Raw genomic sequence first — 24,334 nt, 5'->3', positions numbered from 1 at the left:
CCATCCTTAAGATTTCAACCTGTGAAGCCAACCACATGCCATTGTCTTTATAATTGAATCTTTATCAGTGCCTCATGGTGTGTTTCTACAACCATAGGGGCATTCGTAATAATTCTGTAACACCACAGCCTTCAGTGTGTCATCCGTTTTCTTCATTTGTTCCTTCTACAGTTCCTGCAATTCATCAATCTGTGTTTTTGGTGGCATCAGTGCCTGCAACACCACTAGCAGTCCATTCTCCTACCATTACATCTGTGCTTGTTTGACAACCCTTGGCTGCACTTAAGAGCGGACCATAATTTGCTCAGTACAGCAGAAGGATTTCCCTTGCACTGGCCAGCTCACTGAGCAATAGTGCTCGACATTTTCCAGTCCATGGCGGCCCTCTGGCAACATATGCTCCCCATAAAACACCTGCCGTATGAAGTCCTGCATACCCTCCTAAAACGGAATATCAAAAAGCTGGAAACAGGACAGCACAGGCAGATAGCACGTCTGCTGAATCCACTGCCCTAGAACTCTTTTCCTGTTTCACTACTGTGTAGAGATTGATATAGGTCACAAAAAAGTTAGAAAACTTAACTAGCATTTATGCTTGTTTCTGCTATAATTGCATGACTAACTAGATCTCATTTGGCCTGCAGGAGAGACCAAAAATAACACACATAAAACTATTTTGTACTGGATTCCATTATAACTAAACTCAAATAAAGTCTGGTTTCTCAAACTTCTACTAGAGCTAAAAAATAAAGGTGATTTTTCGAACCACTACTAGACTTACAAAAACAATTCCTCAGGGGTCTGATATATTGAAATCATTCACATTTGGCTCTGGATCACTTTGAAAGAAAAGAGATCATCTTATCGGTTCACATTTTCTTTATCAAAACCGTTTACTTTGATGTAATTGCTGTTTGTGGGAGTCCTATGACACCGATATATTGAGAACACATTCATACTATCTCTTTGGAATTATATTTAGATGTTGCCTATGCTGTAAACCTGTTAACTCCTTAACTGCGGCGCGAATTCCACCGCGGTGCAGGAGTTTTAATCAGTGGGCGAGGCAGCGTCGGTCAACGGACGTTCGCAGCACTAGTGAGGTAGTGCTCGTGACGCCCGTTGCGAGCACGGACGGGTTAAACAGACCCCCCACTCCCCCAAGATACTGCAATTTCACGATTTGCAACAAAATTTCAAAATCATCACTTTTGTAACAATCCTGCAATTCTTTTTTACAAAAGTGTCTGCAAAATTTGTGTAAAAAAATTAAAAACAACATAGGATTGACACAAGCTTTACTGGCTCTGCATTGCCACTGGGCCAGTAAAGGGAGGGTGAGCAACAAGCTAGCAAGCAACAGAGGTGTTAACTTCCTCTGTTAACTGCCTTTCAAATGCACAGAGCCCCCTCCTGTGGAAATAGGCTGCAGCCTGCCTTACACCTTTGTGTGCTCCCTGCAGACTCTCCTCCCACTTCCCTCCACTGCACTCCTCTCCCTCAGCCCCTCTAGTCTCCTATTAACCCTAATGCCCTGTTGCTTTTTCAGGTCTCGCCTGGCGTTAGCAGCGCGCATGCGCTGTCCTCGCCATGCAAGGGCCTTTTGGAATCACTATGGATTCCATGTACAAGCGTACAGGTGGACAAAATGTGCACACGTATGGACAAGAGATGTGCACGCGCGCATGGCGGCCATTTTGATGATGTTTGATTTACTTCTGCAGGCTTCGCTACAACTTTGCGCAGTTTTACAGATGCTGTCTAACTGCCACAGTTTCATGGAAATAAATGCTATAATTCTTTACATTTGTTGTGAGTCAGGATCCTGACAAAGCGCCAGCGAGAATCACCGACACTCAGGTAGGCTGTTGCAGCCCGGGGCAAGCCGGGGGAGGGTGGAGGCGCAGCGGGCTGACTCAGCTGCTTGCCCAAACCATTTCTCTTTGTCTCTGCCGAGTCTCTGTCTCAACATCTCCCACAGTCTCTCAGGTTTTCTCTATACACCCATTATCTCCCGTCTCTATACATCTTCTGATGTCTCTGAAATTCGGTCTCTGTATGTCTCCGGGTCTCTTTCACTGTGTATCTCCTTTGTCCTTCTCTTACATTCAGTGTCTCTGTGTACCCGTTTCAGTTTGCACGCCTCTCTTTGCCTGCCTCTCCGTGTCTTCTCTTTCGTAGCTCAGTGTTGCTTCGTATGTCTGTCCTGCTTTCTCTTAAGACCCCACCCCGCGCCCTGTCCGCTCAGATTACACTTTGTATGTAAAGCATTGAAAATGCAGTAGGTCTCGCCTTTGATTAAGTTAAAGCCATTTGCTTTGCTAATGGTATTGTATAGCAAAGCAAATGGCTTTAACTTAATGAAAGGTGAGACCTATTGCATTTTTAATGTTTGTTTTATATGGTCCTGCTGCTGCCTCCCCTCCCCCCCAACCACTGTTGCCCTGCATACAGCAAGTAACACAGGTTGTCTGATTGCAGGAAGAACAGGTTTCATATTGTAATCTCTCTTCGGAATCAGGCATCCTACAATTCGATGCGCTGTACTGCTGGAGACTCTGCTAGGTTACTGATTATGACATAGTACAGTCTCTAGCAGTGGAAGTGCACAGGTCTTCCAATATTTTTAAGGTATGTACATTTTTGGCCACCTCAAAAACTCTGTAAATTTGTGGGTTTAGGGCTGCAAATTTTGTTGGGTTTTTTTGCCTGAAAATTTGTCACCCACAGCCGCAAAATCTTGGGGGTCTGGTTAAGGAATAAATTACCTTCAGTTATTTGTCTTTGTGGCTAGTTTTTTTATTCTGTGCATTTCATTGTATTTGGTCTTTATATAGTCATTTAAGAAAGAAACGCCTTCTTCCACTAATTAATTGTGTTAAAAAAAAGTCTGAGGAGAAATGCTACTTTGAAGAGCTATCTAGTCAAATTTCCGACTAGGGTCTCAACAGTGGATGTTTTTTGTCTCTGATATCCCAGGGAGCGTCCTACTATAGCTCTGCAAACTGCCCTAATATAATCCCTTATGCATGTGGAAGAGATGGCGCGCAGTTGTTAAAATAGTAATATTTCCGCTTGTGCATTATCCTATGTAAGTTAGCATTCGCGACACCATTTTCTGTTTAGAAGCCATTTTAAATCATGATCTAAACAAATCCTTCGCTACTTCTGAGAAAAGGTCTCTGCTAGGTTTCATTTCTCCAAGGTTGAGTTTAGCTTTACTAATGAATAGACTGTTCTCGTTAGAGCATACCTTTCTCACTAGATAGAGGCCTCCTCCCACTTGTCTGGTGACGGGCCCGACTGGAAAGACCTTGGACTTAATAACTTTGTGTAAGACATGAGCATTGAGATTGTTTTTCACTTGTATTTCATTGCTTTGCAGCACCTGCCTGGAAAATTCCACTATGGGCGTGTCCTAGCCAGTTACGAAATGTACATAATGTACCTTCATGCTTGTCGATTTCAGTCCCTCTGCAGCACTCCTAGCGACTGGGCAAACTGGGTCCACTCTGAGTGTACCTAAATAAACAGATATTGGTTTGTATCCTCTACTGTCTGACCGACTCTTCGTTTGTTATGGAAGGTTGAGAGGTGGTCATTAGTGACCGAAATCATGCCACTTCTTTCACAGTCACAGGCTTATCAAGTAGGTAGTGTGTGGGTTCTTCTTGAGCTCAAGACTTAATAATGGTGTAATAACTGATTGTTCAACCCTTTGCTTTACGGTCAAAAAGAAAAGTACTTTAATGCACACTAGAAATACATACTACAAACACAATATTGGCAAGATGCAATTCAGTGTACTGGGACTGTATTCCCACCCTCTACCTTCTGCTGATGGGACTCTTATTTTCTAGGCAGTTCCCTCTCAGAAACTAATGTGATAGCATAATTCACGCTCAGGTGCACACTACCTCCTTTTTGTATAACAGTGTGCTCAGTCTCTCACAGTTCCAAAAGTCTAATCTCACTGAGTGAGGCTGCTCTGTGGTGCTTCCAGCGGCTGCCCAACTAAGTAAACGCCCAGCCCAGGGTACTCACAACAGAGGTACAATGATGTGATCTTTCTGTACCTGGCTTACATCAGCTGCACTGAAGAGTGATAAGGGGAGAGAGAAAAGGTTGGCCTTGCTTAAGCGGTTCTTTCATCTTGAACAACAGAGGCAGCAGCCCCTCCCTTCAACCCCACTACATACCAAATGAGGACGTTAGCTTTTCTTAGCAAAAAGCCTAATTGAATTTCTACAGGAGCCTTCTCTCATTTCCCTCACTTCAGTATCTAATCTCCTCCCTCTATATTGAGGAATGTGAGCAATACATTTCCACTGTTTTGCGAAACAACTTCACATCCATCTCTTACACAAAGTCATACAAGGGGAATGCAGCATTTATCCCGCATGCCTCCAAAACTGTGTATCACTCATACATGTAAAGCATGTGCCATGCAGGCCACATACACACACACATACAAAATATACATTTGGGATATTAGCCCTAGGATCCGAGTTACTGCATGGAAGCAGAACTTTACATTAGTGGGCCTGAATGCCCCCGCTAAAATGGCACAGAGAGAAACTTATGGTCACAACTATGTATTCACAAAAAACAACGTACGATACCACTACCGCTCTATGTACTAAACCCATGATAGGAACAGTAGTCCACTGTCAGTAAAATTAGGACGAGCATGGTGTGCCCCTAAAAATGCCATTAGAGGTCCGGGACCTCGCTTATATAAAAGGGGCAGGTCCAAGCCTCTTCATGCACTAGATTAGTGTGAAGCTAGAGCCCAAACACAGTGTACTACATACACTCAGGGCATGGGAAATACAAAACCAACCCATGTAGGTACATACCTATACCAAAATGACACACTTCTAGCAGTCTCTTCCATGAATGCACAATACTTTTCCCATAAGCACCTTCTAATGCAACATTTTGTATCCATCCATGCACTAGAATCCAGCACTGCCCAGGCTGTCCAATACTCCTTTTCACTTCATAATCAATCAATCAATCAGAACTTTGTAAAGCGCGCTAATAACCTGTTAGTGTCTCAAGGCGCTGTTAGGAGGGGGAGGCGCTGCTGCTTGAACAGCCAGGTCTTGAGTTGTTTCCTGAAGGAGAGATGGTCCTGGGTCAGCCAAAGGTGGGTGGGGAGGGAGTCCCATGTCTTGGCCGCCAGGTAGGAGAAGGATCTTCCTCCGGCGGTGGCTCTGCGGATTCGTGGGACGGTGGCGAGGGCGAGGCTGGCTGATCGGAGCTGGCGGGTGGGTGTGTAGAATGTGAGGAGGCTGTTGAGGTATTTGGGGCCCATGTCGTGGAGAGCCTTGTGTGCGTGGGTGAGGAGTCTGAACGTGATCCTCTTGCTGACGGGGAGCCAGTGCAGGTCTCTCAGATGGGTAGAGATGTGGCCGTGACGGGGTATGTCCTGGATGAGTCGTGCAGAAGCGTTCTGTATGCGCTGGAGTCTTTTCTGGAGTTTGGCTGTGGTTCCCCTGTAGAGGGTGTTTCTGTAGTCCAGACAGCTGGTGACGAGGGCCTGGGTGACCGTCTTCCTGGTTTCGGTGGGGATCCATCGGAAGATCTTTCGGAGCATGCACAGGGTGTTGAAACAGGATGACGAGACAGCGTTGACTTGTTTGGTCATCGTGAGGGAGGAGTCCAGGATGAACCCCAGGTTGCGTGCATGGTCCGTTGGCTTGGGGGCGGAGGCCGGGGGCCACTAGGAGTCGTCCCAGGCAGAAGGGGAAGGTCCCAGGATGAGGACTTCCGTCTTGTCTGAGTTCAGTTTCAGATGGCTGAGCCTCATCCATTCCGCGACGTCTTTCATTCCTTCCTGGAGGCTGGCTCTGGCGGTTGTGGGGTCGTTGGTGAGGGAGAGTATCAGCTGGGTGTCGTCAGCGTAATAGATGATGTTGAGGTTGTGTTGGTGTGCGATGGCTGCAAGAGGGCTCATGTAGACGTTGAAGAGGGTGGGGCTGAGCGAGAATCCTTGCGGAACGCCGCAGATGACTTCAGTGGCCGCGGATCCGAACGGAGGGAGGCGGACTCTCTGGGTTCTTCCGGCGAGGAACGAGATGATCCACTCCAAGGCCATTCCTTGGATTCCGGTGTTGCTGAGGCGCTGTATTAGGGTGCGGTGGCATACGGTGTCGAAGGCTGCAGAGAGGTCTAGGAGGATGAGGTCTAAGAAGATGAATCCCAAAATAGGTTCACATACATAATATATTAAATGGACAACTCTGGTTCACAGCATATCACCAAAACACAACCTATAAAACAACAACCCAGACTTGCATTCTTCTATCCCACACACTTCTGTGTGTTGTGCTGCTATACGTGCTGCTATGCATACCACATTCCCTATAAAAAGCCTTTGTATATATGTATTAATGGGTTTGCACCACTTTCCTCGTTCATATTAAAGGGCTTAAGTTTTCTGAAATTTTTCAAAACAATTTATGCTAAAAATATTTGAATCTTTACATTTCCCTCTTTAACTTCATTGTGAAAAAAAATATTTCCTCAAGAGTCGTATCTACCAATTTGACTGAATGCGTTCAAGGAATACAGTTTGTCCACAGTACATATTAAAGCTTATTAGGAAGGACAGGCACCGAAGACTACCTCCTATAGGAGACAAGCAAGCTCCTCTCAACTTCTTTACACGGTGCAAAGTTGATGGAGCAAAGTAAAGAACAAGATTTTGTTCAAACTTGTGAAGTTAATCTCTCCTAACAAAGTAATCAGATTAATAAGCTTGTGGTGAAATTATTAATCAACTTAGTTTAAGAATACATTCAGCATTATACGTTGGATAAACTAATGTGCTTTTATGTTGCAATCGCAAAGAAAATAATAAACTAACCTTGTCTATTGTCTTTGTCAGTATTAAATGTGGCAGTCAAATTAATGGCATGTGCTTATTTTATGTGCTTATGTTATGTCTTTTCGTGATAAAAGCTTATGGAATTCCTGCGGTTCGAAAAGGAGAAGTAATTATAATGCTGCATTTATGTGCTTTTGCTAGGTAACATAATTAACAGGATTAATTAGTCAAGGGGGAGGGTAACATTGTGGGTCTAAATTATTTTATTAATTAATGTTTTGTGTTTGTTTAATAATAGTTTCCAAAGTGAGGCCAAAAGATGGTTCAGAAAAAATGACTGACAGAGCTGCAGACGCAAAAACTTGTCCAGAGTGAATTCTTTACACATGCGCAGTTGTGAAGATATTTGCTGCAAAGTCATGGTGAAATAAAAAGCAGTTCTTTAGTCGCGTTGAACGTGCTCATGGAAAGGTGACCCAAGGACAGGAACTTGATATGTCTGTCAAGGTTAGGAAGTTGATGTTCGAAGCTCGAGAATAAAGTATCATTTTTGAGGAAGCAAAGAGTAACGTGGAAATGGAAGACAATAGGGCTTATATGAAGCCTGGACTTGGTCAAGAGTTGGATGACCTAATAATTTTATCGTGGTCTGACACAGGACAACCAATGAAAAGCTTGGATTCACTGAAAAGAATGTAAAATGTAGAAAGTTTAGCTAGAGAGAAAGGTATAAAGTCTGACACTATGAGCAAGGAAAAAAATCTAACTTTCGGATTCCTGAGTGTCGTGACATGCTGATGGACCTTTGGCGCATGTAAGGACAGCAGACTTTAATGGATTTTTCCCTTTTAGGTGAAGAGAGGAATAGACAGGGAAATAGACTTAGGGAATGGAAATAGACATTTTACTAATATTTCATGTTTCTGAGCTTGCTTTTTAAATGTCAGTTTTAAATTCATTTCCTTATTAAAATGCTGCTTTCTTATTTGCTTATAAAATAAAGATTCTAAAACGTTAAATGCTTTATCTTTATGAGAAAATATGTTAATAAAAATTAGATTTGAAAGGACAAGCTGGTCTTGTTTATTCATGGTCTAGTTTCCATCAGTTGATCCATTCGCCATAAGTGATTTGATTTACAGGTAATAAATGATTTAAACCATGGTAATGAAAAATAAACTGCAGTTGTATATAATAGAGTAAATATTATGTGAATAGAATATTAATCAAATCACCTGATTCAGTTGCTCAAAAATTGTCTCATTGGTGTTATGGGCCTGTATATGTGTTTAATAATTAATGGTGAGTATTGAGGTGATAGGTAGCGTTTGTGAGACAGTTTTTCAATCAGAGCGCTGGATCAATTTCTTGGTAGCAGAGGTACGGTTACTATGGTAACTAGCATGTTACATGGTAATTACATAGGATTGATGTCTAAAACATGTTAAGTTTGTTTAGTTGTTATATGTAGTCAAAAGGTTTTTTCCAGCAGTGTGAAAATTCCTGGTTTTGTGCCGGCATGAGTAGTGTGACAGGTGAAGTTACACAGTGCATTTGTTCTGTTTCAAAATAGTGGAATCGCCGTCTATCACTAGTGTGGTGGTCGTACAGCACAAGTTTAGGGATTTTAGGTGTGCAAGGTAGAATGTATAGTGAGTATTGTCTATGAAATTGTAGCTTTCGAGTATAGGGACGTCTGTCCAGTTTTAAAACTCACTGTGAAAAGAGTAATAGAATTTATCTAAGATTGAGTGAAGGGTAAGGAAGTGTTGTCTAACTTACTGGTGAGTGAGGATTTCTATTGGTGGGTTAAAGTCCTACTAAAGATTTAGGTATGCAAGGTTAGGGATTTCTCCGTATGAATGTGTGCAAATGAATTTGTAATATACGATCAAGTGAAACTCTAAATTGTCTCTAAGGAGGTGTAAAAATCTCTGTATGTGCATTTGGAGAGAAACAAGTTTGTTATTACCTGCTAGAAGGGTAAAGTAGCCTTACTTTATCGACGAATTTATAAATTCTGTGAAAATAGCATTGTCTATTTCACGCAAAAAGAATACTTGAATGTTTGTGAAAACTATCACTTTATTTTAGCGAAACAGACAAATGGGTTGTTTTTGTGGAGTTATTAACTGAATTCAATTGAAAGTTTTGTAAATATGGCGCTGTGAAAATTTTTTGTAAAGGAGGGGTCAGTGTAAGGAGTGAGAGAGAGTAGCTGCAGCGGTAGTATACGTCACAAGTGTCGCGCTGTGATTGGCTATCAAACGTCACAGTATTTGCGCACCGATTGGTTCATGTGACTAGGCAAGTTTACAGCTGATTGGCTCATCCTGAAAAACAGTAATTCTATTGGTTGAGCAAAATAGTGACGAAGCTTAGCCTGATTGGTTTGTTGGTGAGTTTCGCGCACGGATTGGTTGGTGTTGCGGAATAAAAAGGAAGTTGTTACGATCTTTTCCGAAGTAAGGGAAATTGTTTAAAAACATGGATTATTATTACATGAAGGAGAAAAAGAAACTTTCATGGTTTCAGAAATTGAAAAATAAAATTAAACCGGACAAGAAAATGTCAACGCGAGGTGGAAGATTAAGTCATAAGTACAACACCTGCAGGTTACATGTTAGGTGAGTATGGTTATCATACTTGTCTTTGGATTGAGAATTGGATGAAGTATACTGAAAATGATGGTGTGTTAGCATGGCCAGAAGACGGATCATTTAACATAGCGGTTTTGAAAAATATAAGAGAAAGAATGATGAATCTTGTACCAAGGCCTAGACCTACTCAATTTGGAGCCTTAGTTGAATGGGAAGATGAAATGCATGAACTAGAATGAGAGAGTAGAGGAATACCAAAAAGATTAGGTCTTGATAGAGAAACACATCAGGATAGAATGCGTCGGTGGAGAAGTGCAGACATGTGTGATGGCTTGTATCCAGTGAGATTAATTGATGAGGTAACTGGACGAAAGAGTACCCAAAAGAAAAATAATATTAGAGAAGAAAGTGATTCAGAAGATGCGGTATTAGAAGAAATGTATACTAAGAAACTGCCACCTTATCAACCAGTTTGTTCATGGACTTCTCAAAGTGCCCCACAAAGAGAAATAATTGATGAGACATCCCCTGAAACAAATCTGAATAAAAGTAAAACACCCGAAAGAGTAGAAACAGGACGAAATTCAAATATATCAGTAGAAAATAGTAATTTTACTGAAACTCCAGTTCAAAGAAATGAAACCCCAAGAAGTGAAATAAGAGCAGAAAGGTATGAGGGATTACCATTACCAAGTACTTCAGAATATATTCGTTCTGCGGATGAATTAATACAACAGTTTACTAAAGGCATGGAAGCAGTAACAGTACCTGTAACGATTGGACCTGTTCTTCCAGTATTTGATCAAAAAGAAATTAGACATTCAGCTTTAACAGTTCCATTAAATTCATAAATACAGAAAGTGAATGAAAAATGTTATGCAGACCTGTCTGAAATACATTGAGAGAAAATGATGATGCCTGACTTAACTTTTAATCAAGGTTTGTCATGTAAGACTCCAACTGGTGCAGATTCTGATTCTGGCACTCCGGAAAAGAGTTTGAATAAAATAGATTTAACACAAACCCCAGAATGTAAATTACTTGATGTTGGTAAACTGAAAGCAGATTTAGAGGAATTAATAATTGGTACAATTGGAACTGACAGTTTGAAGGCATATCAGGATGATGAATTATTATTTATTTGTAAAAGCATAACATGGAAAATGAAAAACAAATATGATCAATTAGAAGATATGGCTTCTGAATTAAAGGTAGATTTAAGTAAGCAGAAGAATTTGCATAAAAATTATAGGGTGGATTCCTCTGAAAAAGACATTGAAAATATGAATACCTCAGGAAGAATTACTCATATGAAAGACTTAATTGTGATTTTGAGAAAATTGTGTGAATTAAGTAAATGGAGAGCGAAATGGTCAAAGAAAAGAGATGAAGACAGAACAAGTTTAGCTTTTCCTGTCAGAGAAAAGGAAAAAGTAGCAAATGAGTTTCCAATGATAGAAATAGCAGGAAGAGGGTATGTGCATGTCCCATGGACAAGACAGGACATCTTGCTGTTCACAAATGATTTTCCCTGATTAAGAGAAAAACCTGTGGAATGGTATCGACAGGTAGAAAGATTTGTGAAAGTTTCAAAGGTTTAGTGGGTTGATCTTGATGGATTATTTGACATAGTTGTTCCATCAGATCTTTGGACAGAATGTAAAACTGCTATAGATTGGCCTAGAGAAGAATATGAACGAGATAAAGTAACAGGTGCTCCTTCTCCAGAGGTAATGAGAAAGTACGAACAAGTAATTGTGTTTTTGAAAAATAAGATTCCTCCAAAAGAGATAGATTGGGTTAAAATAGATAGAACAATTCAAGAGTCAAAAGAATCAGTACATTCATTTTATGAAAGATTACTGCTGGTATTTAAACAATACAGTGGTTATGAGCATTTAAGTGAAAAGGACATGAGCCATTTTATATACAGATTTGTATATGGCTTGAGACCTGAAATTAGTGAAATGGTAAGAACTGGAATAGGTGGTTGGCAATCACACACAGTAGATGATATTTTGAGAAAAGCAAAATACTGTAGTGATGAGATAGATGTTAAACAAAAAAAGCTGAAAGAAAAAGCAATGTAGGCACAGGTGAAAGTGGCTGAACAACAAATAGCAGCTTTAGGAAATAAAAATGTTGAACAGAATCAGGGGAAATTTAAAGGAAATTATAATAAACCAAAATTGATGGGAAATATAGAAGAGTTGAAACAGAACCTCCCATGTTTTAATTGTGGCGAAATTGGACACTGGAAGCGCGAGTGTAAGAATCCGCCCAGAACTTATGTAAAAAATACATCATTAAATCCACAGATGCAGAATGAGATAAATGAGCAGCAACAGCTACAGCGACAGGTAGTGAATCAGCAAAGTCAGTTACCACAACCGCCACTTCCAAACTGTGTAAATGTGCAGAGATACAGTGCAGAAACAGGATTCAGCGGAGGTGAACAGGTAAACAGACCACCAAGAGTGAATGTGTAGAATGTGTCTCAACAATATTGGTTGAAAGAAGATGGAGGGAGTGAATCTGAGGATTACTTCTGACGGTGCCTGAGAGAGGAGGAAGAGTGCGTGCTTGGAGCCACTCTTGAGGTAGATCAATCTGGTCCATTTGTAAATGGTTAAGTGAATAATGTAGAAATTACTTTCCTAGTCGATACAGGTGCTACCCGTTCTACTGTTAATAGAAATAGAAAACCTTCCTCTCTCTGGTGACAAAATCCAAGTAGTAGGTGTAGCTAATCAAAAAATCAAAACAGATTTAACTGAACCAGTTGAAGTTGAAATAGGTACATTTTAAGACATGCATAGATTTGTAGTTTGTGACAGTAGCCCTGTAAATTTTTTAGGTAGGGATAGTCTTTGTAAAATGAACTGCGCAATGTATTGCTCCCCGATGGTATAGAGCTTCAAACTTCAGAAGAAGATGGGTTTTACAAATTAACAATGTCAATGGTTGAGGCAGAAGAAAATAAATAGTTTCCTGTGTTTGAAAAAAATAATTTACCTGAAGAATTGAAAGACACAGTGAATGTAAACATTTGGGATTTCACTGGATATGAAATGGGCCTGATGAAAAATGCAGATCCAGTACAAATAACAGTAAAACAAGGAGCAGAATATCCGAACATTCTTCAGTATACAATTAAAGCAGAAGTGATTGAAGGAATAATTCCTGTAATAGATAAATTCATAAAACAAGGTGTTCTAAAAGAAATCGAGAGTAGCCCATGTAATTCACCGATTATGGGAATTAAAAAGCCACAAGGAACTTACAGAATTGTTCAGGACCTGAGAAAGGTTAATAAAATTGTTGTTCCATGTTTCCCAGTCGTACCAAACCCAGCGGTAATTTTATATCAGATTCCGCATGATGCAGATTGGTATACAGTTATTGATTTATGTAACGCATTCTTTACTGTTCCATTGCATCCAGAAAGCCAACAAATTTTTGCATTCCGGTTCAAAGAGCGTATTTTAACATTGTGTAGAATCCCTCAAGGGTATACCGAAAGTCCATCTATTTTTAATCAGTTGTTAAAGAAATCATTGGAGAATCTGGATTTAGCCTGGAAAATCTACGTTGGTGCAGTATATTTATGATCTTCTTGCAGCTGCAAACACAAGAGATAATTGTGTAACAGATACCATTAGTCTTTTAAATCATCTGGCAGATGAGGGACATAAAGTATCTCCTGCGAAATTACAGTTTTGCAAACAAGAAGTAAAATATCTTGGTCACAGAATTGCAAAGGGAATCAGACAAGTGACAACAGAAAGAATAAAAATGATTCAAGCAATGCAACCTCCAAAAACACATAGACAGGTTAGAATGTTTCTAGGAATGGTAGGTTATTGTCGCCAATGGATTAGTGGATTTTCAGTAATTGCAAAACCACTGCAGAGACTGACAAAAGCAGACATAAAAGACCTGATTAGCCTAACAAAAACTGAATTAGAAGCTTTTGAACAGTTAAAGAAAAGTTTGTGTGAAGCTCCAGCATTGGGAATGCCTGATTATGAAAAAGAATTTGAGCTGTATTGCAGTGAAAGAGAAGGATGTGCATTATCAGTTTTGATTCAAAGACATGGAAGACTGAGAAAGCCAATAGCATATTTCTCAGCTGTTCTTGACCCTATTGCAAAAGCATTACCATGTTGCTTAAAAGCATTAGCTGCAACACGTGTACGTTTGGAACAAAGTGAAGGAATAGTAATGGGATTTCCTGTAAAAGTATATGTGCCACACTCAGTTGAAATTCTTCTTACTAGAAGCAAAACACAGCATTTGACAAACAATAGGCTGACAAAATATGAAAAGGTTAACTTGGATCAGATGTTTCAATTGTGAGATGTGTGAATTTAAATCCTTCCACATTATTACCTGACACTACTGAAACAGAAATCAGAGATGAAGTTGATCATGAATGCCTGGATGTATTAGAATATTGCACAAAACCAAGGCAAGACATTAAAGATGTCCAGTTGCCTGAATCAGATTATGTTTTGTTTGTTGATGGTTCATGTTTAAGAACAGATGAAGGTGTTCTGAGTGCAGTATATTCGGTGTGTACAGTTGCAGATGTGATTGAAGCTTCCTGTCTCAAAGGAATTCCTTCAGCTCAAGTAGCAGAATTAATTGCTTTGATTCGTGCATGTGAATTGGGAAAAGAGCAAAAGATCACCAAAGTGACTGATAGTCAATATGGTTATGGTGTAGTCCATGACTATGGCCAGCTTTGGTCTCAAAGAGGTTATTTAACTTCTGCGGGATCACCAATAAGAAATGCTCAGTTAATAAAAATATTAATTGATGGAATTCAATTACCAGAGAAAATTGCAGTAGTTAAATGCACAGCACATAAGAGAGGAGAGGACTACATAACAAAGGGAAACTCATATGCTGACGCAATAGCAAAATTCTGTGCAAAAAATAATGTATCAGTTAATCGGGAAAAAGAAAATGAACATGTTTTGAACTCATTTATGCTAATATCTGTAGTTGAGACTTGGCAAGGATTAAAACAGTTGCAAGATGAGGCGAGTGATGAGGAGAAAGACACATGGTTAAAAGCAGGATGTAGACAAAGAGAAGCGGATGAGATTTGGGTTTACAAAGATGACAGAGCAGTAATGACAGACAGCATGACTTCTGACATGGCACGCATGTGCCATGTTATGTTATGTTATGTTAAATTGCGTTTGTATAGCGCTCGGCTACTCTAAAAGAGTGTCCCGGCGCTTTGCACAGGCGGCTCAAGTGTAGAACAACATAACAAAAAAGCAGACTCAAAAGAAAGAGAAACCCACCTAAACAGAAAGATTAAAAAGCCAGGTCTTTTTTCTGAATTGAAGCAGATTGGGGGTACTGCGTAGTGCCAAAGGAAGCGAATTCCACAGCTGGGGGGCCTTGAGGCTGAAAGAACGCCCCCCGATGCGGGACTTCCTCACGCGCGGAACCACAGCAGTGAAGAGGGATTCAGATCGCAGTGAGCGGGCAGGGCGATAGAATGCCAGTCTCTTCTGCAGATATCCCGCACCTGAGCCAAACAATGCTTTGTGCATCAGCGTCAGGGATTTAAACATAATCCGCTTCCGGATAGGCAACCAGTGGAGCGTCTGCAGCAGCCCAGAAGCTCGTGCCCGCCTATGCAGACCAAAAATCGCACGGGCTGCAGAGTTTTGTGCCACCTGCAAGCGCTGGACCAAGTAATCCGGGAGGCCCAGGAAAAGGGCATTGGCATAGTCTAGCCTGGATCCAATAAGCGCCTGCACCGTAATCCGCCTGTGCTCCGCAGTTAATAAAGGAAGGAACTTGCGGAGCATCTTCAGAATGCCGAAACAGGTGCCGGACAGGCCAAGAACGTGCGCTCTCAATGAGAGATTGTTATCCAGCTTAACACCAAGGTTCTTGGCAACCAGAGAGGATTGTGCCGGGGGACACATGGCGGCCGGCCACCATTGTCGCCACTCGGGGTCGGTGGCACAGCCGAAGAATAAAACCTCTGACTTACTGGAGTTGGCCTTCAGACTGTTCCGCTGGAACCATCCAAAAACCATTCCCAGGCAATCCCGGATTCTCTCCCCCTCAAATGGCTGATCTTTACCACATGTGAAGAGGAGTTGTGTGTCGTCGGCGTAGGACACGATCTGGGCTCCGTAAGCCTCCACCGCAGCCGCCAGAGGGGACATAAAGATGTTAAACAACGACGGGCTCAACACAGAACCCTGTGGAACCCCGACTCCCAATGGCGGCATCTCGGCGGAGCTCTGGGAAACCCAGATCGTCTGGCGGCGGCCATCCAAAAAAGATGTGAACCATTTGAGCACCGTCCCCCTTAGGCCGATGTCATAGAGCCTGGCGAGGAGTGCCTCATGGGGGACGATGACAAAGGCCGCCGACAGGTCTAACATGACTAACATGACCTTGCCACCCACATCCAAGGTCTCCCTGATGATCTCTGAGACCTCCACCAACGCCGTTTCCGTGCTAAAATTAGGGCGGAAACCGGATTGGGATGGATGGAGCAGATTGTTGGATTCTAAGAAGCTCGACAAGACACCATGGACATGTTTCTCAGTGATCTTAGCCAGAGCCGGGAGAAGTGAAATTGGCCTGTAATTGGCCAAAACCTCGGCATCAAGGCCAGGCTTTTTCAGGAGGGGGATCACCATCGCCCTTTTCCAGGTGCGTGGGACACTCCCCTCCCTCAGGGAGGCATTGAGGATCGGGTTGACCAGAGGGTTCACCACCGCCGCCATCCCAGCCAAAGATTTGGCAGGGCAGGGGTCAAGTGGTGAGCCAGATTTAAGGCTGGCCAGCAGCACCCGGGACGCATCGCTGGAGACAGGTGGAAAGTCTGCCAACACTGCCGTCGACGTGGACGATGTTCCATGTCCTGCCCCGGGGCCGCAGCAACCCTCCTCCGAGCTCTCCAAGAAGGAGGCCTGAATCGCCTTGATCTTGTCGGTGAAAAAAGTGGCAAGGTCACACGCCCACGCATCCGATGATACTGGCAGGGGTGAGTAGGAGCTAGGGGTCGTGAACTCCTTCACGATCGTGAAGATCTCCTTACAGGAGTTCGCCGACGCCTCAATCCTCCTGGCAAGGTATTTCCTCTTGGCACCAAGAATGTCACGGTGATAGGCCTTCACAGCCGACCTGTAGGCGAGTTTAGCCTCCCTGTCATATTGAAGGCGCCAGGCCCGCTCAGCAACCTTGCATTGGCTGCGAGCCACATGCAGCGCCTCCGTGAACCACGGCGCAGATTGCCGTATTGCCGTGGACCGGGGGGTTGCCCTTGGGTCAAGATCGTCCAGCCTCTCAGTCAGCCACCGCTGCAAAGCCTCAGTGTCTCTGTCCAGGTCATGGTCCAGGACATATTGGAAGAGATTCTATGAGATTCTATGATAAGATTATTTAGGCAAACATGGTACAATCCAAAATTCAGAATAATTGCAGAGTCCTTTTGTCAAAGATGTCTTATCTGCCAACAGATAAACCCAAACAGAAAAACTGTTGTAAGCAAGGGAACCATAGGACGGGAGGGTGGTCCATTTACCAGAATACAGCTTGACTTCATTGACATGCCACCTCACAACAAACTCAGATATGTCTTGGTGATTATCTGTTTGTTTTCAAGATGGGTGGAAGCATTTCCAACACGTCAAAATGATTCAATTACTGTGGAAAAATTGCTTTTGAGAGAATTTATACCAAGGTAAGGACTTCCAGTGTTGATCGAGACAGATCGCTGCACACATTTTGAAAACAGATTGCTAAAATTGATTTGTGAAGCATTGGGTATTAAGCAAAAGTTACATTGTGCATACAGACCAGAAGCATCAGGTGTTGTTGAGCAAGTGAATGGTTCAATAAAAAACAGAATAGCTAAAACGTGCTTAGCAACAGGAATGAAGTGGGCAGATGCACTTCCACTTGTTTTGATGTCTTTGAGAAGCATCCCAGATAGAAAAACAGGATTGAGTCCTCATGAGATTCTAATGGGCAGGGTCATGAGACAAGCATTCGTTCCAGTTGATAAACTGTTGAGCATTAATGATATCGTCATTATGGATTACATGAAAAAATCTATCTGACGTGGTGACTTCTGTGTTCCATCAGGTAGGAACTGAAGTATTTACAAAAGAGAAAGAACAAGCTCATGATCTGTTACCAAGAGACTGGGTGAGGACAAAAGTGCATCGAAGAAGATATTGCCTAGTACCAAGGTGGCAAAAGGCAAGACAGGTGATATTGGTCACTACAAATGCAGTACAGCGTAGGGGATTGAAGGATTCATGCTAGCCACACCATACGTGTGCCAACACCTGAGAATCCTGACAACGAAGGTGATACAACAGCTGATTCAAATTCAGAAGAAGAGCCTGAAAGAAATCCAGATCCTGAAGATCGACAAGAAAGTCGACATCTAGAAGATTCAAATGCGAATGAAGCATTGAATGAAGAAAATGAAGAAATTGTAATACAATATTCTGAAGAAGAATGTGACAAAGATCTGTTAGATCAAGAGGCAGAAACAGAAACTGATAAAGAAGTGATTCAAGATCAAGATCAGGAGAGTATTGAAAAGCAGATTGGAAACTGTGGAGGAAGGAACGAAAATTCTGAAACTGGTGGATTGGAAGTAATAGAAGAAGAAGAAGAAGAAGAAGTAGAAATTCCAAGTACCAGCTATAAGGATGTTGTTCCTAACAAAGTGAAGTTGCCGAGTAAAAAAGTACCTGAATCTGAAGAAGAATCTGACACAGTAAAACTGATTGTTGATGAATCAGCTGATAACACAGAAAGTGAAACAGATGACAATGGAGATGAATCTAAATTGAAAAGATTAAAGATAAGAGCTTGGAGAGTGGAGTATAATTTGGCAGAACCGAAAAAGAAGCTAACAAGAAAAGGAGATAATCGGCCAAAAGAAACTGAGGGTCTAAAATTTAAATTAGTGAATAAAGCAAAGGAGCAGGTGAATGAGATCACAAGTCAAAAAGAAGAAGACTTGAATAAGAAAAAACAAGCAGGAAAGAAAATAGAAGTGATAAACAGCAGAGCAAAGAGAATAATAAGGCCAAATCAGAAGTACCAGTCACCTGAGTGGACCTACATCATTATTCCACCAGTAGTAGAAGCAAATAGTAGTCCAGAAAATGTTGATGATGCAAGTGATAATGATTGATTTTGTTCATTAGGTGACACAAGGTTGAAGAAATTGTGTTAGGAGACACAAGGTCGAAGAAATTGTGTTAGCTGGAAAACACATTTGATGTATGACATAAGGTCGAAGTAAAGCTATTAGGAGAAAATTGTTAGAAAATAATATTATCTGTTAAAAAAAAAAAGAGGGGAGTATATTTAGTCATTTTTCATTTTTCATTTTTAGGTTTCGCCCTGGCCGTAGCACCTGCGAAGCAGGTGCTCCGCCCAGAGCGAAATCTTATGATCCTACACTATGGGGCTTAGTTCCGCCTCTGTCTTCCATTGGCTAGCTCCATAAATGGAGGCTAGCTATTGGAAGAGATTGGCTGTCAATCACGCTTTCCCCGTAAAAACGCGATTCTGGGGTGTTTCTGTGTCTTTTTTTAAGTCACGCCCTCTCCTCTTCCCATTGGCTGGAATTTTAACTTCCAGCCAATGGGAAGGGGAGAGCACGCAAACATGCCCCCCGAATCCCAAAATGACCTGGTTTCAGCTGTCTGCCCCTCCCTTGTTATTACTTGATTTTTGCTTGCGAGAAAGAGTCACTCAAAGTCCTTGAATGCCACTCATAATTATAATTAAATTATAAAAATTGCAGACTTAAGCAATCTGAAACCTTGGCTGCTTATGCACCTCTACATACCAGTGAGTTGAATGTTCCCCGTCTAGCGCTCTGTTTATAAATCGACTCGCAGCCCTTGGGAGAATTCCTATGAAAATAAAAACTAACCCTATTAAACCATCTGTACACTGTAAAGTTGATAACAGTTGCTAAAGCGTGAGGAAAGCCAGGCGAAGCACGAGGCGAGCGGGCTGCCGGGCACGGGGCCGGGCCCGGGCGGAGGAGGAGGGCTGCAGCCTGGAGGAGGAGCCGCCGCGCAGGGCGGGAGCGGTGGAAAAGGAAGCGGCCTCCGCAACGCTGGCTCACTCGGCCTGTTCCCTCGGTCGCAGCCGCAGCGGTGGCTCACTCGGCCTGTTCCTTCAGTCGCCGCGTTCTCCACAGCCGGGTAGAGGCAGAGCCGGTGGTAGCCGTCGCCGCCATGCCGCCCGTGGACCTGAGGAGCCGCGTGCGGGGCATGATCGAGGCCCAGCGGGTCGTGGTGTTCAGCAAGACCAGCTGCCCCTACTGCCACAAGGTGCGCGGGGAACGGGGCGCCAGCGATCCAGGAAAGGGAGGAGGCCACCGGGGGAGGAAAGTGACAGGTGCCGGGGGAGGGAGCGCCTCTCCTCAGCGGAGTCTGAGGTAACTCTGGTCACAGGCCGGTGTGGGGGGCGCCGGACGGGGCATGAACTAACTGCCGGGGTACCAGGGGGGGAGCGGGCAGGGAGGGCCGGGAAGTGCTCCTCAGGCCAGGGACAGGAGGCGCACCTCAGGCCGGGGGGCACCAGGCGCTCCTCAGGCAGGGCCCGCACCTCAGACCGGAGGCCTGAGGCGGGGGTCTCCTCAGGCCGGGGGCATGCGGCGCTCCTGCTCGTGACTGAAAGGCTTGTTGGCGGGTGACATTCCTGTCAGAGCTCAGGCCGACTTCCCGCCATTTGCGGCCTCCCCCCGCCTCCTAATGTGCCCAACTAGTAAGTCTGAAATCCTCGCCCGTAGTCACCATGGGGCCCACAGCCGTCCCATTGTGTAGTGCTTGTGTAATCCTCTGCACTTTCCTGCTTCAGCATGCCCTTTCGCAGTTAAGTGTTACTCAATCCTTTCTTCCGTGGCTTGCACCATCCTAGTCGAATGACTCCCTCATCCTTCCAGAGACCACCCTCCCTCTGTATACCCGAACCACATCTTTCTACCGCATCAGGAGGGCCAGCCCTCCGCTCCTCCACCGTATTTGAATTCCTGCACTACAAGCATGTTTACTTCATCCTCACCGCCTAAGCAGAATTCATGCACTGCCCTCCTGCGACAGGTCTCTTTATGCACCTTGCAAATTATTTAGTCATCGTAGATGCAGCTAGAGTGAAAGCAAATACACGCAGAACAAACTAGAGTTCTGGAAAGGGGCGACCACTCGGTCCCCCCGAACGTATGGTGGAGTACCACGATCCCCCCGGGAAGCCATCTTGGGCGGGAGGCGAGTCTCGGCTGGTATGCCCAAAGCGGCGTAGCCGGGGCGCGCTGTTTCCCGCCCAAGAGTGGGTTGTCCTAGACACCGAAGCCGCCAGCCACGCCCCCGGAGGTGGGCGGAGGCGGGTTTACGCCCGCCCGAAGAAGGATAAGAGGAGCGACGAGCCATGGATGCAACCTCTTGTTCCTGTGCTCTGAAGCTGCACCTCCCCGCTGCACGTGAGCTCGAGACGGAACGAAGAGCCAATTTGAGCGTTGTAATTTTGTTCTTGTTCTTTCAGATATCTTCGTTGGAGAATGCCGGGCAAGAAGGTCGGAAAGCGGGTCGGTACCGATCAGATGCTCCGCATGCTCATAAAGGACATGGCCGAGAGGAAAAAGTAACCCTGGGCGAAGAACTACGCTCCGTTCGCGGAGTTTGCGGAGTTTCGGCAACTCCGCGCTCCGCGGAGAACGCGAAGTTGTCGAATACTCCGCAAACTGCTGCGTAGCGTAGTTCTCGCGCGCTCAATAGCATTTTCGCGAGCGCGAGGATGCTTGTCGGTAAGATCGAGTTGCCGAACACGCAGAAACTGCAATCTGGCACAGAATAACTCGCGAACACGTTAGTAGTGACCGGAAATAAGGGGACGCGAGCGGGCGGGACAAACCTCATGGGTAACTTCGCGCGCTACACATCCCGAGCATGCAGGCAATCAATCAATCAATCAATCAGGATATTTGTATAGCGTGCTACTCACCCAGAGGGTCTCAAGGCGCTTGGGGGAGGGGGGTCCACTACTGCTCGAACAGCCATGTCTTGAGTTGCTTCCTGAAGCAGAGGTGGTCTTGGGTCAAGCGGAGGTGGATGGGGAGGGAGTTCCAAGTCTTGGCTGCCAGGTAGGAGAAGGATCTTCTTCCCATGGTGGATCTTCGGATGCGTGGCACGGCGGCGAGGGCGTGGCTGGTCGATCGTAGCTGGCGGGTGGGAGTGTAGAAGGTCAGGCGGTTGTTGAGGTACCTGGGGCCCAGGTCGTGGAGGGCCTTGTGTGCGTGGGTGAGGAGTTGGAACGTGATTCTCTTGCTGACGGGGAGCCAGTGAAGGTCTCTCAGGTGTCCGGAGATGTGGCTGTGTCGGGGGATGTCCAAGATGAGTCGTGCGGAGGCGTTCTGGATGTGTTAGAGTCTTTTCTGGAGTTTGGCTGTGGTTCCGGTATAGAGGGTGTTTCCGTAGTCGAGTCGGCTGGTGACGAGTGCCTGTGTGACCGTCTTCCTGGTTTCGGTGGCGAGCCATCGGAAGATCTTTCAGAGCATGCGTAGGATGTTGAAGCATGATGATGAGACGGCGTTGACTTGTCTGGTCATCGAGAGGGAGGAGTCCAGGATGAAGCCCAGGTTGCGTGCGTGGTCCGTTGGTTTGGGTGCGCTGCCCAGGGCAGGGGGCCACCAGGAGTCGTCCCAGGCGGAGGGTGATGATCCAAGGATGAGGACTTCCGTCTTGTCTGAGTTCAGTTTCAGGCGGCTGTTCCTCATCCACTCGACTACGTCTTTCATCCCTTCGTGTAGGTTGGTTCTGGCCGTTCCTGGGTCGTTGGTGAGGGAGAGGATCAGCTGGGTGTCATCGGCGTAGGAGATGATGTTGAGGTTGTGTTGGCGTACGATGGCTGCGAGGGGGCTCATGTAGACGTTGAAGAGGGTGGGGCTGAGTGATGATCCTTGTGGTACGCCGCATATGACTTCGGTGGCCTTGGATCTGTACGGGGGGAGGCGGACTCTCTGGGTTCTTCCGGTGAGGAACGAGATGATCCACTCCAGTGCCTTCTCTTGGATTCCGATGTTGCTGAGGCGCTGCACTAGGGTGCGGTGGCAGACCGTATCGAATGCTGCGGAGAGGTCCAGGAGGATGAGGGCCGCTGTTTCCCAGTTGTCGAGAAGGGCTCGGATGTCGTCAGTGGCTGCGATGAGGGCGGTCTCGGTGCTGTGGTTGGCGCGGAAGCCGGACTGCGAGTGGTCTAGGCTGGTTGGGCGAGCGCAATTGGTGATCCACTGTGTGAGGTTGTTGGCTGCTTGGTTGGGGTCCGTTGAGCTGGCGGGAGGGTTCTGGCTCAGTGAAGTGGTGAGCTGGTCGGTGGTGATCTTGTTCCAGTTCCTGCGGGGAACCTGTTGCGGGTGGTGGTGAGTCGTGGTCTTTCTGAAGCTGAAGTGGACGCAGCTGTGGTCTGTCCAGTGGAGTCCGGTGGAGTGGCTGAAGGAGATGTACTTGCTGGAGGAGAAGACTGGGTCAAGCGTGTGTCCGGCGTAGTGGGTGGGGGTGTTCACCAGTTGCATGAGTCCGAGGTTGGCGAGGTTGTCCAGCAGGGTGGTGGTGGTGTTGTCTTTGTGGTTCTCCAGGTGGAACTTGAGGTTCCCTAGGAGGATGTAGTCAGCGGAGGCGAGGGCGTGCGGGCTGATGAAGTCTGCGATGTCTTCGCTGAATTGTGTGCGAGGTCCTGGGGGTCTGTAGATGAGGGTGCCTCTGAGTGTGGTCTTGGGGTCGGTGTGTATCTGGAAGTGAAGATGTTAAGCGGCTGTGAGGGTGTCGTCTGAGTTGGTTGTGATGCGGATGGTGTTCTTGATGACGATGGCGATGCCTCCTCCTGTCTCGTTGACGCGGTCTCTCCGGGTGATCTTGTATCCGTCCGGGATGGCGACGGCGATGTCGGGCGCTGAGGAGGCGTTCATCCATGTTTCCGTGAGGAAGGCGACGTCTGGAGATGTGGTGTCGAGCAGGTTCCAGAGTTCCACGGCGCTCCCGAAGACGAAAAATGGCTCGCGAACGGGTCAAGCAAGCTACTACGCATGCTCGCGGAGCTATGCGTAGTTTCGCGGAGTGCAAGTGCATCTTCGCGTAGCTCGCGGAGTGCGGCTACGCGAACTACGCCCAGGGTTAGGAAAAAGCAGATGGCGACAATGAACGGAGTAGGAGGCCCGAAGCGAATCGTTGGACCAGCATTGCCGGGAGTAGTCCCCAGCGGGAGAGGCAAGAGGTCCAAAAGAGGGGCTTCTGGGGGAGAGGCCCCGGTTCCCGATACACCGATCGAGGAGCCAACCCCGGTTCCGAAGGAGGGGCGACCGATCCCCGTTGTAGTCACCCCTATGAACGGGGAGGATATGCCTCCCGAGTTGGCTGCACAACTGGCAGCGTGGTTGGGAAAAGATAGTGAGGGCACCACGGCGGACGACGCCAGGGCAGTAATGAGGCAATTACGAGAATCTAGAGAGGCTGCGAAGGCACCATCTTCTGTTCCCCCACAGGTTCCGGTGGGTGAAACCGCCGCGGGAACGAGTTCGGCAGCAACTACAGCTCCTAACTCAGGTAAGCGGCTACTGCCGATTGCGGGGGAAGGGTCTGTACCCTCACGAAGGGAGAAAGTGGCCCAGCATGTTCCAATTGAAGTTAAGGAAAAGATTTGGGCTGATAAGTATGTAAACATGTTTTCTTTGCTTACCGATCACTACGAGATCGAGCATGTGAAGGGTCAAAAGGAGTTTCTGCATCAGAGTGTTTGGCGCGCAAAAATGGCCGCCTTTAAGGTCGATGAGAACATAGGGACCTGGGGCAGAGCGTTTGGCATATTCACTTCAATTATGGGG

The sequence above is a fragment of the Lissotriton vulgaris genome, chromosome 5 (genome assembly GCF_964263255.1).
Source record: "Lissotriton vulgaris chromosome 5, aLisVul1.2, whole genome shotgun sequence".
In the NCBI taxonomy this organism is placed as follows: Eukaryota; Metazoa; Chordata; class Amphibia; order Caudata; family Salamandridae; genus Lissotriton; species Lissotriton vulgaris.
Note: the sequence above shows the minus strand (reverse complement) of the source record.